Genomic DNA, 16,444 nt, shown 5'->3' with positions numbered 1-16,444 from the left:
TGAATTTGGGCGGATTATATATAAAACAACAAACATTCAATTCTAAATTTCAGTATAATACCGTAGCGAAGCACGGGTATCTTGCTAGTTTATAAATAAGAATGGATTGTTCCCAATTCAAAACATAACTTTCAATAGCTGATAGAGTCACATAAAATTATCTGCACACACGAGAAATGCCATGTTATTGCCTACGTGGCAATTTTAAACACAAAAATAAATTAAACAGGAAATACCGTTAAATGTCCTTGTATCAGGCTATATCACTTCTCTATATCATTTTGGCATTCCCACATCATCGTATTACACTGTACCCACATACATTACACTTCTTAATCAATAGGGATCTATCCCTTTGTCTAATGTCGGTACCCGCTGGTATCAGCTATATTATTACCTAACAACACACAAATTATATGAACAGGATGGCATTCTCGTGAGAAAAACAATATCTTACAATGTCGTAGTATTGAGATATTTTATAAAATAAAATTCCGCACATTTAGCCGATCCTGAAAGTCATGCTGTCGCTTGTCGCTAATGAAGTCTACTTTATAACATTAATTATACATAACACTGTCGCATATGCGCATCTTATTCTAATATTTTACAAAGCGGACACACACAACTTTGGTATCCTCTAAATCACCATACAGTGATATAATCCATAAATATAAACACGTGTAAGAATTAAGCAATCACCTACAAATACATCAACACAAGATGTAATGTACACACTTAAAAGCCTTCTAAAACTGTGACCTCTATCAGCTCTCCTGGTGTCGATCCAAGGACGTCTATACCAACTGGGTATCGAACCATGTAAGTTTTGATTTCGAGGTGCTACCTTAAATCCCTACTATGATCTCATTTGAATATAAAATTTGGAAGATAATTTCTCTTGTCGGATCATGAAAAATACAATGATGATGGTAACAAGTTAATGGCATGTTAATATTTAATACAACACTAAAATGAGGGAAAAACTCCCATGCGATTCTTGCGAGAATTGTGACAGACATAACGGGCCAGCCGCTTCGATCCTGGCGCGCCCCCTTGTCATATTTCTGAAGGGCATTAATCTCTCTGTCTCTTAAACCAGCCTGCTGTCAGCTGAGGGAAACCCTCACTCACCGCAGACATAAAATACGTAATTCTCAGATCAATACTCTGGTGTTCCTCCAGGCAAATAATCATTTATGGATACATTCAACTATCATTTCATCTCAATGCTCCAGCCATATACAGTATTGGTTCATTTCATTATTATTATTATTATTATTATTATTATTATTATTATTATTATTATTATTATTATTATAATCACCAATCTGGCATGTTAAACATTTCCAAATGTACCGTTTTACCCCTTCATTTCACACGTGTACATCATATCCATGTTATTTACATATTGAGAGGATCCTAAATCGACAGGTAGTTACTTAGGGTACGATCACCCGCGTAACTATATAGTTCATTGTTCGCACCTAGAAATCATCTCCCCTCCTTCTAGTTGTCAGCATCCTTAAGACTAAAAAGGGAGGTAGCTGTACACATGCATTAAAGTCATGAAGCATTTGACTAATATACGAGGGTCAGTCAATAAATAAGTCGCAAACATGTGTGTGCCTTATACCATTTCAAATTACGCGCGCAAGTTTTGCCAGCAGATGGCAGCATATGTATGCTTGTCTTAAATCTCACAGGCACTCAGTCAGTCAGTCAGTCAGAGGCTGTTAGTGCGCAGTGGCACATGTGTTGCATGACTGTACACGAGAAGAACAGCGTGCAGTTGAGCGTTTTTTGTGGGTCAAAGGACTGTCCACAGAAGAAGTGCATCGCGAAATGCATCCCGTCTATGGTGAAAAGTGTTTCTCACGGAAAACTGTGTTCAATTGGCTCCAGAATTTTAACCGTAGAAGGACTCTGAAAAGCATCAGAGATGGGGAGCGTCCTGGTCATCCTACGGAAGTGTCAAATGCAACCACATTGTAGCGTGTTTTTCATCTGTTAAGGCCCCTAAAAACATTTGGGTGGCCGTCATTTTGATATAGATGATGCCGTAATCTATGAGGTTACACGTTGGCTAAGACAGCAACCAAAGAACTTCTTTGATGTTGGCTTTCAAGGACTTGTAAATAGATGGGATAAGTACCTGAATGTACAGGGCGAATATGTGGAAAAGTGAAATAAATGCCAGAAAGTTATTTTGATTATTTTTGCCTCAATTCAGTTTTTCGACTTATTTATTGACACGCCCTCGTATATTTGAAAATTTGAAAAGACCAATCTCAACTAATTGACTTGGAACGGATTATGAAGTTCGCTGAATTATCAATTCCACCCTTACGAATGCTTCATTCAAACCTAACACTCTATGGGGCCTTAGATACTAATGCATGCAAAAATCCACGGAATAAATTTGTTTTTAATCCATAATCACTGAAGATAAAACAACAACATTCAAATTAATAAAGGAACTTTACCCCATTGAAACACGCATATTGCGTCACCTACACGTTATCACAGATATCAAAATGCATGCTGAAAAATTTTATTTACAAAGTTAAGTTTTACATGTTATTGCGACACTTATTATTTTTATGTTTAGGAATATCATGGAATGATCTTATCATTGCTGTGTGTAACCAAGCTCTCATCAGGAGGTACCCGTATGTATTTAAACCTCCATCGCTGACGCGTCGTTAGCAGGTAGTGCTAGGTTAATCGTCTTCGAGGTTGAATCCAAGGTGCCTTGATCTGCAATCTCCTACTGTTGGAAGTTCTGTATGGTCTTTGACTGAAAAAATGCAGACACACCGGCGCGTTCTGGTAGAGTAGAATTCTGGATTCGACTAGCACTTAAACACATGTGAACAAGGAAGGAACTGGTTATTGAAGCACTGTCTATATGTCTTCTAATAGTATGATATTGATCTATCCACTCATAGACTCGGACTACACGAGTAGCGGTTGCAGTCCCTGGAGATCACTACTCAGTTCCTTTCCGTTGTAAAGCGACACAATTATTGGCTTTATTTGTTCCTACGTGAGCGTCACTGGTTCATGTATGGAGCACTTCATGACTAGTCTAACAATTTTACTTGTTAGGATTATCGTCTCCTACACTGCACATGCCCCAAATACCGGTACAATAATTATTTGTTCTCTGTAGTCAATAACTCACTACATTGTAACGATTACTGGAATACAGTATTACCCGTTCTTTGAAACATGTTCGTTTGATATTTTCTGTCTGCATCCCCTTAATATACAGGGTGAAGCGTAATTCGCGCACTCGGGCGTCGCAGCGCGACTCCTCACATGCCAGCAATAAAAAATGTTTCTTACAAAATTTCGTCTTGCGAGTATATCCGGTAGAAAACGGACGTTAAAGAGTAGCAATCTGGCAACACTGCAACCATATGTAGGGTAACTACCGCTGTCAGCACATCAACACCGTGCTGTACAGTTGGTACAGTGGGTAGAGTTTTTGGTTGGCATTCAGTAGGTCGATGGTTCGATCCTGGGTTGAGGCGCATTTTTTATTTCCATCTGACATTACCTACTGTGATACAGTAAGACACCGTTTCTGAGGTCACATGTATCCTACATTTACAACATAATAATAATAATAATAATAATAATAATCATCATCATCATCATCTGTTTACCCTCCAGGTTCGGTTTTTCCCTCGGACTTAGCGAGGGATCCCACCTCTACCGCCTCAAGGGCAGTGTCCTGGAGCTTCAGACTCTTGGTCGGGGGATACAACTGGGGAGTATGACCAGTACCTCGCCCAGGCGGCCTCACCTGCTATGCTGAACAGGGGCCTTGTGGAGGGATGGGAAGGTTGGAAGGGATAGGCAAGGAAGAGGGAAGGAAGTGGCCGTGGCCTTAAGTTAGGTACCATCCCGGCATTCGCCTGGAGGAGAAGTGGGAAACCACGGAAAACCACTTCCAGGATGGCTGAGGTGGGAATCGAACCCACCTCTACTCAGTTGACCTCCCTAGGCTGAGTGGACCCCGTTCCAGCCCTCGTACCACTTTTCAAATTTTCGTGGCAGAGCCGGGAATCGAACCCGGGCCTCCGGGGGTGGCAGCTAATCACGCTAACCACTACACCACAGAGGCGGACATAATAATAATAATAATAATAATAATAATAATAATAATAATAATAATAATAATAATAATAATAATAATAATAATAATACATTGAGATACGTACTAAACAGCATGCGGTTACCAGACGCAACACGCAATGTTGAAAGGCAGAATTATTGGGACCATGGTGATAACACATACAAATTGTAACCGAGTTTGGATATTATTTACAGAGCACGTTGCTTGGCCTACTGGTAACGTAAGGCCCTAACGAAATGTAATGGACCTGAACGAGGCAAGAATAATAGTTGGTACTAATCTATGGGACCACTGGAGGAGGGTACAAAGAAAACAGGTTTCACATCTAGTAGATGAAGTGGTGAAAATAAATTCACGCCCACGACGTGGAAAGGGCGCCTTTCAAAGCTGACCAATGAAAACTATTGTTCGTCCATTTCTAGGATCGTAGTATGTAAGTGCAAATGGTTTCTAGAGGACCCACTGCAATCGCTGTTGACGATTAAGATGCCAGATACCATACCACCTGGACTACATTTACGAAATAAAAAAAACATACGCCTCAACCCAGGATCGACCGCTCGACTTCCTGCATGCTAACCCAAAACTCTATCCATTGCACCAACTGTACAATACGAGTAATGTCTGCTGACAGAGGTAGTTACCCTACATGTGGTTACAGTGTTGCCAGATTGCTAATCTTCAACGTCGTTTTTCTGCCGGATATACTCGCAAGTTGAAATTTTGTAAGGGACATTTTTTTATTGCTGGCATGTGAAGAGTCGCGCTGCGACGCCCGAGTGCGCGAATTACGCCTCACCCTGTATATTGGGATTATAATCACGTATATCCATACATCATAATTATTATTCACACCATAAATATAGGATTGTATTAGGAGTGTGTATCGGCCTAATGAAGTGCAGACTTCCGTCTAACACAATATCGAACAACACTGGTTAACACTGGATAGCAATGAGTAGCATTGGTTAGCAGTGACCGAATGAGTAACACTGTTTGGCACACTGGATACTGGACGAAAGAGTAACGAATGTGAACACTGGTTAGCAATGGACGAGAGAGTCTGAGTTACGAATGAGTAAATAAGAGCTGCCCTGGTATCCTTAAATAAGAAATACGGATCGTCTACTATGAAGAGCGTAAGCTCCGCCCACAGGTGGCCAATATGTCCGCTAATAATGATCCCTCAGAGTCGTAGGAATATTTATTTTGTAGATATTGACTTCCTCTTCTCACTGACCTACTTTCACTTAGATCTCATCGCTGAATCTCTAATAATCTCACAAGTCTTCTCCTGGATCTTAGCGCGCGAAGTAGTATGATGTGGGGATTCCCCTATCTCTTTCGAGTTAAGCGCTCCTAACAGATGGTTCCCATTGCGTAGGCTATATTTGACTAATGTAGGTCATTAGTAATACGTTCGTTAAGTAATACATATTCATACGTTATTAAATATTGTAAATTATGGTAATTTCAATGAGTCCTTATTTGTAAATTTCCAAGGGGTGTACCAAAATTTTATTATTATTATTATTATTATTATTATTATTATTACTATTATTATTATTATGATTATTATGATTATTATTATTATTATTATTATTATTATTATTATTATTATTATTATTATTATTATTAACACTTGACTCGCGGAATTTGTGAGTTAGTATTCATGAATATACAAGGTAATCGCTGAGAATACCCAGTTCATAAGTTAGAATCCTGTAAAGTTAACTCCACCTCCTGACTTAGGCAGTATCTGTGGGTGGCGTCCTCTATCTTTGTCGCTCGCTCGACAGAGAGCTTAATTTAAAGGTTTCGCTGTATTGAGCTCTCTCTCCCTCTATCCGCACGCGCAATTATACCTTCACCTTTCCAGCTAGCGCACCACCGCTCGTAACTGGCCCGGGCATTAAATGCTTATTACAACCAAATATATCGTAGAATGACGCGGAAAACGGCTCATGACATGCCTATTAGCATGGTATTGAACGGTTACAATAATAAGAGGTGTAAAAATAAGGAAAGAAGAGGAACGTATTTTTATTTTATATTATATGGTTGCCTATGTACCATTCGACTCTAGCAGATGGCCCAGGAACTGGAAATCTGTTGGATGACCGAAGGGTAAGTTTCTCTTTCGCATAAACACCAAATATGTCACCACATCATTTGCATGCCGATATCGAACGACATGGAGTGTCGAATTTGCTTCTTTGCCCTTGAAGATTCTGACTACCTTTCTGGTATTGAACCCGCAGTCAGGGATCCAGGGCCTGCCAATCTAGAACCGATCCCCAGTGGAAGCTAGCTTTGACTCTGAAATTAGAAAAATATCAATTATTTTCGTGCTCATACGCGTTGCTACGGCGTTTTGGGCAGTTAGAGATAATGTGATTATGATATCATGTAGTCATACTTGGTGCAGTCAGGCCTGTTGTTGGCAGATAAATATAAATAGGGCGAGCTGTAATTCTCTATCTTCAGTTTGTAACTAGGTGACATATAATCAGGAAAAATAGCAGTCATCAAAGGATATAAGGAAAGTTATTTATGCTCAGAATATCGTTAAACACTTATTTTTCTAAATGCCTCAATTAGCAGACTTGGATGAACTCAAGGAGTGCCTGTAACCTTGTATCACCAGTACGAAATGTTGGAAAATATGTTTATTTTTCCTTTGAATGCACGCGGATGGACGCTATGACCACAGCAAAGTAAAAAGTAAAGAAGAGCCGAATGTTCGTGGTAATATATGAGATTCTCGGAGCCCGGCTCCTTGGCTAAATGTTCAGAGTAGTGGCTTCGGTTCAGAGGGACCGAGTTCGATTCATGGTTGGGTCATGAATGCTAAGTGCGTATAGTTAATTCATCCAGCTCGGGGATTGGGAGTTTGTATTCGACTTTGTACACACATCTTCATTTGCATACAGTTCATCACATTGCAAACCACCATAGAAACAGGTAATGGTGAATAATTCCTCCACATAAAATTGGTGTCAGGAAAGGCATCCGTCTGTAAAACTGTGCTTAATCCATACCAAGTGTAGACTTCATTTAATTGGAAGGCCAGAAGGAAGGAAGAAAAGAATAATATGCGAATCTCGGTGTAGGATTAACTTAAATATGAAGGAAGGATATTAAAAAACAAAACAAAAGAACGCTGGTCTAACTGAGGTCTTGTTTCGAAGACTTCCATCAAGAACGTTGACAGTAGCCGTCCTGATTTTGGTCATTCCTAAAGTTCAACCATTCTCACATTAAGGACATTTTCGAGTATCATATTACTAGGACTGCGCGTTTTTACTACCACAGAACCTCCTCGAGAGCCGTTCAAGTGTTATTCGTGTGTTTAGTTTAAGTTCAGAAGATATGAGTTTGGGGCAAGTGCTGCGGGAGAGTCTGTAAAAATGACCAGGTTAAATTACAATCAAAATTGTCTCCGCAGTTCATCCTAGTCCAAGAGTATATAATTGAACTTTTTTCGGAATGGGTTTCTCATTGTGCATTTCCTAGTCAGCGTGGTTTTCGAGACGAAATTAGTTGTCCTATCCTCAGAATAATTACAATTGGCGCTAACGCACTTGAACTGGCCCGTGCCCTCTGGCGGAATGGAATCCTTGCAAAATTGAAAACGAACGTAACGACATTTATTTTAACAAGGAGATTTCAAGAAATTTTGAAGGAGTTGTTTTGTTATCAAAATCATCATGGCAGACAGGTAGTCAAAGGTCAGTTACATTTGTACTGATGGCCATGTTTTTTTAGCTGCTAACGCGACATTGTTAAAAGGAGTAGAAAAAATATACTGGCCTCAATAAGACAGTTCAGTAAGATGTAGATACAAATTCCACTCTCAGCAATCCTATAAGAGGCTTTCCATGGTTCCTCCAATTCTTCTGCTTCTTTATCTGTTTACCCACCATGGTCGGTTTTTCCTCGGACTCAGCGAGGGATCCCACCTCTACCGCCTCATGGGCAGTGTCCTAGAGCTTCAGGCTATGGGTCGGGGATACAACTGGGGGGATGACCAGTACCTCAACAAGGCGGCCTCAGCTGCTATGCTGAACAGGGGCCTTGGAGGGGGATGGGAAGATTGGAAGGGACAGACAAGGAAGAGGGAAGGAAGCGGCCGTGGCCTTAAGTTAGGTACCATCCCGGCATTTCCCTGGAGGAGAAGTGGGAAACCACGGAAAATCACTTCCAGGATGGCTGAGGTGGGAATCGAACCCACCTCTACTCAGTTGACCTCCCGAGGCTGAGTGAACCCCCTTCCAGCCTTCATAACACTTTTCAAATTTCATGGCAGAGCCGGGAATCGAACCCGGTACTCCGGGGGTGGCAGTTAATCACACTGACCACTAAACCACAGAGGCGGACGTTTCTCCACTTTAACTTCAGAAAAATGCTGCGATTGTCAGTAACATAACACTTCTAACGATTCCTTTCCGATTCTATCCCCCGCCCCCATGACGCAACAGCCCCGAAGGGCCCTGGATTACCAAGTGACCGCTTCCCAGCCCGAAGGCCTACAGATTACGAGGTGTCATGTGGTCAGCACGACGAATCCTCTCGGCCGTTGTTCTTGGCCTACTAGACCGCGGCCGATATCTCACCGTCAGATAGCTCCTCAATTGTAATCACATAGCCTGAGTGGACCCCTAACCAGCCCTCAGATCCAGGTAAAATTCCCTGACGTAGCCGGGAATCGATCACGGGGCCTCCGGGTAAGAGGCACGCACGCTACACCTACACCACGGGGCTGGCTTTCCAATCCCAGGCTTCATTTATTTACAAATACGTTCATGAATAGAGACATTTTGAAAAGACTGGTTATCAGACAAATTTAACACTTAGGCCTACTGAATACATAGAGATGTTGATCGTGGTGTCCTATATTCCTTACATGAACCCGATAAAACGACAACGCTAACAAGGATAAAACGTCATATTGTGCAAATGATTGGCCGGCAGTAATCAGAAGTGAGAAGAAAGATGATCCATATGAATTCAATATGAGAGCTAGGGTGAGTAGATTTCTGAGGCGCAGTGTTAGGATAGTACTTAATAATGAGGTGAAAGAGGAATGTGCTGGCTCATTGCTCATTGGCATGCCCAGACGTTAGCCGTGCACAGCTTGCTAGCCCGCCGTCGCATCGCTATTCCGCTTTTTGCGCCATCCTAACTAGGACCGAAAGGGATGGGACGACCCTCCCTCACGGCACGAATAACAATGAACTCATGCCTGTGCACGTGGAGTACGCAGTGCTACATGTATCTAAAGTGGACGGGCGTTGATTTTACCTAGTTAGCTGAAGTGTTTCCGTTCTAGTAAAGCATAGCAGCAACTAAACTGATTAAATACATCCCTACATGTTGTCACTGAGCTACTTTCGTAAACACTTTTCAGCATATCACATTGTTTCTGAAAATACACTCACAGTATCTGATGGCTACGTTCTTCATGTTATTAGATGGGCTGAAAGTCTCTATGTGACCTGCTTGGTACAACCATAGGGATGCTGGCTCGGTTTTCCATGATGAAATCGATTGATATAGGAATGGGACTGCTAATTCTGAAAAGGCACATGACCCTAGTGTTTGTAACAGAATTAATAATAATAATAATAATAATAATAATAATAATAATAATAATAATAATAATAATCATAATAATAATTTTACGCCCCACTAACTATTTTTGACGTTTTCCGGAGACGCCGAGATGTCGGAATTTTGTCCCGCAGAAGTTCATTTACGTGCCAGTAGACATGCTTACGCGAAGCTGACGCATTTGAGCACCTTCAAATACCGCCGAACTGAGACAGGATCGAACCTGCCAAGTTGGGGTTAGAAGGCTAGTGCCTCAACCGTCTGAGACACTCAAGCCGGGAGCAGAAATACGTTTCATTTAACTCACTGGGACAAAGATGACAAAATATAGAGCTCACCATTCCACTTCATAACACGGCTTTGAATTGTGGAATTCTTTCGTTTCACTTTTCACTATTCCAGATTTTAACGGAGGTTATATTTTCGCTTCTTTATGCATACATTGATTGTACTGACCTTCGTTAAAACGGAGTGGATCACACGGTATAATTAGATTGTAGTTTGATGAAGTTTTATACAGTCGGGACCATACAGATGCTACAACCTGATAACCAAATGTTGGTACTTTTCGTTCGTCACAGAAATATCAAGCAGTAAATACAGTTACCTTTCATGAGGACATTAAGTTCAAATCGAAAGGATACGTACGCTAGAATTTGAAACTACCTCCTTCCCCTCGTTAATCGTAAAATGGAGAAGGTACATGGGTTCATATGAAGTTTAACTCCTTTCGATTGAAACTGGGATTAATCACGAGAACTCAGTATTCTTACTACTTGTATTCTTATATTCATTTTATTGATTCCATAATGGGATATACCACAATCGACTTTGAATTCAGAAAATCTGTGAGGAATGTGCGGTTATTCCTGTTATTACTGTTATTACTGTTTAATATGTACTGAATTAAGTATCTCTAGGTTTAGGACAGGAATAACCGCACATGTGTGTTGAATAATCAGCCCAAAGGCTGGTTTGATCCTCTACAGCTCCACACACATCTGCCATAGATAGCCTAGGTGTCACTGGAGAGGAATACTAGGGAAATGAGGAGTGAGGTAGTTTCCCGTTGCTTTCCTCACTGAGTCAGAAGTTGCTATTACATATCAGTCTGCCAAGCCCACTGAAATGCGTGCACCAACCGACCCCATGAGCGATATTTTCACACCATTCATAACAGGGACTGGCTGCATAAGGAGTGGTGTTACTAGAATCGCTCATACCTCGGTCACTTTCACACTGTCAAAGCCAAGGTTGAGACTGGGACAAGTCAATGAAAGTAACAAATTTATTCTAGCCCATACCAGAAGACATAGTGCACTGTAAACACTACATCCTGCCAGCAAAGGCACATACCTGACAGATTTTCTGAATTTTCGAAGTCGTTTGTGATATAGCCTATTATGGATGTGAAGCCGTACCCTATCATGTGTAGCGGTGAACAATTCTTGAACAATGTATCATTACTGCTAATCCCATACTAGTTAAGTCCAGTAAGGGTTTCTCATTCCCATTAGCACTATCCTACCGTCCGGATCCTTGGCCTAATGGTCAGCAAAGTCACCTCCGGTCCAGAGGGTTACTTAAATGGTTACTTTCCGAGGCCTGGGGAACTGGGTGTTTGTACTGTCCCCAACACCCCTGACAGTCACACACAAACTACAATAACACGCAATTTCCTGTACACGGCACATGCCACGGAGGGTCAGTGTTTAGAAGGCTGCACCAGGCTAGCAATAGCCACACGAAATTATTATTACTATCCTGCCTTTATTGCTGACCCTCACTACGACGTCACTCAGCGCTTCCACCTGTCAAATTCATCTACATCTGCGCCGTCACATGGCGAATACACTCAGACAGTTCTCGTCCTAATTCCTGCAACTGTTAAATCCTTCCACGCCCTTCGTTCATTTGCGTACCTAACGGAAACTATGTTTCGTGCAATGGTATCCTTGATGAACAGTCCTACCCCACACTGTTCCCTCCTCTTCTTAGCACCAGTTAAGTACACTATATAATTGCCTATCTCTTCCTTGTTACTTCCCCTACCCGAATATCGTTAACTCCTAACACGTCCAGACGCATTCGCTTTGCTGACTCAGCCAGTTTTTATTTCCTTCTTCCTTTCTTACATAAGCCCCCATTCATATTGTCAGCTCCCCATCGAATTCCATTTCGTTCAACAAATCGTTTTCAAGGAGTCCTTCTACGGTCAGATGGAAGAGGGACTCTTTACTCCCATAAGTCCGATGCCTGATTGAAGTATTCTGAGCTTGGTAAATTCTGTGAAGCAGGATGCTACGCTACTTACAAAGGGCACTAGAAAAGTTTTGCAATGTGAGTGAACGCTTTAGACTTCTTCAAAATAATTTCCACCACACTCAATGCACTTCTCCATACGTCGAAACCAGTCACTGAATTAATTCTGCCACTTTTCTTCGGTTACATTTTCACACTCTTGATCCCATGCTGCCAGAAGCTCCTCGTCGGATGCAAAACGCCGCCCTTTCAGCTTCATCTTCACTTCTCGGAAGAGTGCGGACTCACATGGGGCAAGATCAGGACTGTATGGAGGGTGATCAAGCACAGCCAACACTGATCTGTCAAGGAAATCCATTGTGACATTAGCACGCTGTGCTGGAGCATTGTCGTGATGCAAGAGCCAAGTGTTGAGCCGTGACTTTGGATGGAGCTGCTTGAAAGCCTGGATGACCTGAGGCAGACAAGTCTCACTGTACCACTTCGCAGTAACCGTCCTTTGTGTTTCTAGCACAACCTGGGTCAGGATTCCCCGTTTAATGAAGAATACTGCAAACTTCCTTTTTTTCACTGACCTTGACTTTGGCACAGCACAGGAGTACCATCATCTTCAAACAGCCACACCTCGTTCGGGGATTTTGTTGGGACATCGTAAAAATAAAGCCACGTTTCGTCACCTGTAACGATGCTCTTGACGTTATGCGAACTCCCATGTGGATAGGAGGCGCGACAAGTCTTAAGAAAAATAATGAATGGTAAGAGCGTTGGGAGATACGAGGTTTCCTAATTAGGACAACGATATGTTCGACGTCCCTTCACACACACTGTTGATCCTAAGACACTAGTCACGTAGCCGTGGGCTTCCATTTGGGAGATGGTGTGTTCGAGCACGACCGACGACAGCCCTGAAGATGGTTTTCCATGATTTTCCATTTTTACACCAGGTAAATGCTGGGTCTGTATCTTAATTAAAGCCTCGGTCTCTACCTTCCCATTTCTAGCTTTGTCCCATACCATCCATGACATAAGAACTCACTGTGTCGGCGCGATATAAAACAAATAGAAAAGAAAAAACAGACAGTAGAGTATGAAGTGCTGGATTATTGGTGCGAAAGGAGTGGTTCATAATTGTTGTATATGAAAGGGTTCTCTCGCATTCAAGTCGTGTTAAATGCTACCAACAATGAGAATGTTTAATTCAGAAACTTCGAACACAATCGGCGGGCACCTAACGAGCTTCAGTAGGCCTACTCAGTCGACGATTCAGGAAACACTCGAAGGTAGATTGTTCAACCGTATCTACTTATCTATTTAACCTGATTGAACAGCCATGCTCTTCGATCCAATAAATGCAATTTTTATCCTTATACAACGAAACAGTGAAAAGTACACTGTTCTACTTCATGTTGCATTACTTACATCAGTTCGTAGAGAAGCATGATTATTAAGATTTATGCCTGGCCCCGCGATGTAGGGGGCAACGCGTCCGCCTGTCACCCGGCGGCCCCGGGTTCGATTCTCGGTCGGGTCAGGGGTTTATAATTTTAAATGGTTAATATCGCTGGCCTGGGGACTGGGTGTTTGTGTCGTCGTTAACGTTCCTTTCCTGATATTCAACACTTTACACTTCCGTAATTTACAAAATACAAGCAGGTAGGGGCAAAAGGTCTTTCTAGGTACACATCACGAACAAATAACATTTTATTAAAATAATAATTCCTCACATTCCCTCTTCAATTTGTCCTTATCCGAATATGTTTCCAAGATATATCGGCTGTTATTCAGCAAATTATGATCATAGATTGAATTTTCCAATTTTACTCGTTCGCTATAGTTGTCTACTTCGCTTTGAATTCCGTCTACAGCACGAATTTTATTTGAGAGGATAGAATGGAGTACACTCTCTATCAAGGATCACATTTCGGAAGGGAAGGCATATTTATCTCCACACAGACCAAACAGGCTGCTGAAGAAGTGTAAGGTAAAAGCTTCCATTGTTCCCATCTACAGCACTCTTTGGGATAGACCGTTTAGTCGTGTGACCGGCCTCCTTTGCTCCCAGGTATTAGCATAGTACTCACTTCTATTATAGGCTTGTTCACGTGTCCCTCCAGACGTGCAAGTTACTCTAAATCTCTGGCTACCTGAAGTGTAATCCAAACCACGTCCTTCTAAGAGAATCAATCTCTTCTCTACTCTCTGCAGAAGGCAGTCTTTTACTCTCCATTTGAGAAGAGAAGAGGCTAGCATATTGTTATTGATTATCCTAAATAAAGATTTTCCGTGGTTTCCTTGCGAAATATTTGCACCTTACGAATCTGACTGAAGATCATCATGTCAAGTACCATACAGTAGCAGTAATCAGAGAGTCACTATAAAATTATAAACGCTGGTGCACTGGCAAAACAGAAGCAACCGTTATTAGTATATGAACCGTTATGTACCCAGAACAGCTTTGTATATTCACCAGGCTTTGCTTATTATCCACTGCGGACCGTCGCATTGTATAATTCATGTTTACTTTTTGTAACACATTCTGACACACAGCCAAGCTCTCACACACAAAATAAACAGACGGCGATGTCCATGAAGAAGTGCATTGCCATCCATCATTGTCACTCGAACTTAGGAGACAAAAATGAAGGGCGCAAAGGGAAAGTAGTAGAAAAGCAGAAACGCTTGCTATTTTTCTTCCCTTTGCTGTTGGTTTCGTACTTGAGATTTCTTCTTGTGAGCTCTAGATTTCTGGTGACGGCATCAAGACAAACAGCTTTAATATACTGAGGTTACTGTCTTAAAAAGAATACCTGCGTGAATAACAAGTTGAAAATAGCTTTGATACATGAAGATGACATAACATTGACTTCAAATACACGGTACTTGCTTAGAAAGAAGCGAATACAAATATTTGCTTCTATTTCGACATCTCCTGTGTTTTTGTTCTTGTATCTGTAATATCCTTGTATATTAATTATTAGGGCATATTGAGTTTTTTCTGTGATAATTTGTGTCATATTAATCAGAGAATTAAATTTTACAAAACAAATATCTCTCTGCAACCACCCCTTTCCCTGAACCAGTTCGCACCTATGCTGTATTGCTTGTCAGTATTATTAGCATCCCTATATACTCTGGCCATAGCCCTTCAGGTAAATCACAAGCACACTGTGCAGAGCTAAATGCGTTTCAACATCCTGACGAACTTATGCTCATAATGAACCAGTTCGCACCTATGCTGTATTGCTTGTCAGTATTATTAGCATCCCTGTATACTCTGGCCATAGCCCTTCAGGTAAATCACAAGCACACTGTGCAGAGCTAAATGCGTTTCAACATCCTGACGAACTTATGCTCATAATTATTTTCGGGTGCCTGCCTTCTTAATCCCCAAACCTATTATGAGGGTCGTATCCAAGACAACTAGGCACCGCGCCGCGTTCTAGTACCTGTGAAGGAATTGCCATAAAATCATTATGAGTTGAATATTACATTAGACATAAGCAAGGAGTATTAATCTGGATTATCAGGTGTTTTGAAGTTTAGCATCTTCAATTCATCCAGAGTAATTCGTAATTAATGGCAATATTAGCTTTTGTATTACTATTGATGGTCTTAATGAAACGAGCAGTGTGGCGGAGCGTGCTAACCCGTTACGTCTTTGGATCCAAGCTCTGCATTCGGGATACAAGTGGGTTCCAACCCTACCGTTGGCTGCCCTGAGAATGGATTTATGCGATTTCCTATTTTCACTTCCTGGAAAATGCCGGGAGGGATCCAATTCGTAGGCCACAGCCGATTTTTTCAACCTCCACACATAACTTCATTCACCATTATTTATTTCATCTTCGTTAGCTCCTCATCTGAGGTTCGCTACAGGAAGGGCATCCGATCGTTAAAACATGCAATATGAATTCATGTCACACATCCCCAACCCCTTATCAAGAAAGGGGACTAAGTGGTAGAGAAAATATTAATGGCGTTCCTCAGCTTCAGCCCTAAGGATGGTTGGATCCTCAACAGCTCTACCATAAGCTGTCATAGAGGATCTAGGCGTCACTGAAGAGGATACTGGGAAATGAGGAGTGAGGTAGTTTCCCGTTGCTTTCCTCACCGAGCCAGAAGTTGCTACTACATATCAGTCTACCAAGCCCACTGAAATACATGCATAGTCCGACCCTATGAGCATCATTTTCACATCATTCATAGCGGGGACTGGTTGCATAAGGAATGGCATTACAAGCACTGCTCATACCTCAGTCACTTTCATATTGTCAAAGCCAACGGTAAGACTCAGACTGAGCAATGAAAGCAACAGAATTGCTCTAGCCTATACCAGAAGACATAGTGCACTGTAAACTCTAGGTCCCGCCAGCAAAGGCATATTATTGGCGTTATGACTTGATTATGATTCTGGTGGGTGGG

Source organism: Anabrus simplex, chromosome 2 (assembly GCF_040414725.1).
Source record: "Anabrus simplex isolate iqAnaSimp1 chromosome 2, ASM4041472v1, whole genome shotgun sequence".
Lineage (NCBI taxonomy): Eukaryota > Metazoa > Arthropoda > Insecta > Orthoptera > Tettigoniidae > Anabrus > Anabrus simplex.
This window is presented reverse-complemented; position numbering follows the sequence as displayed.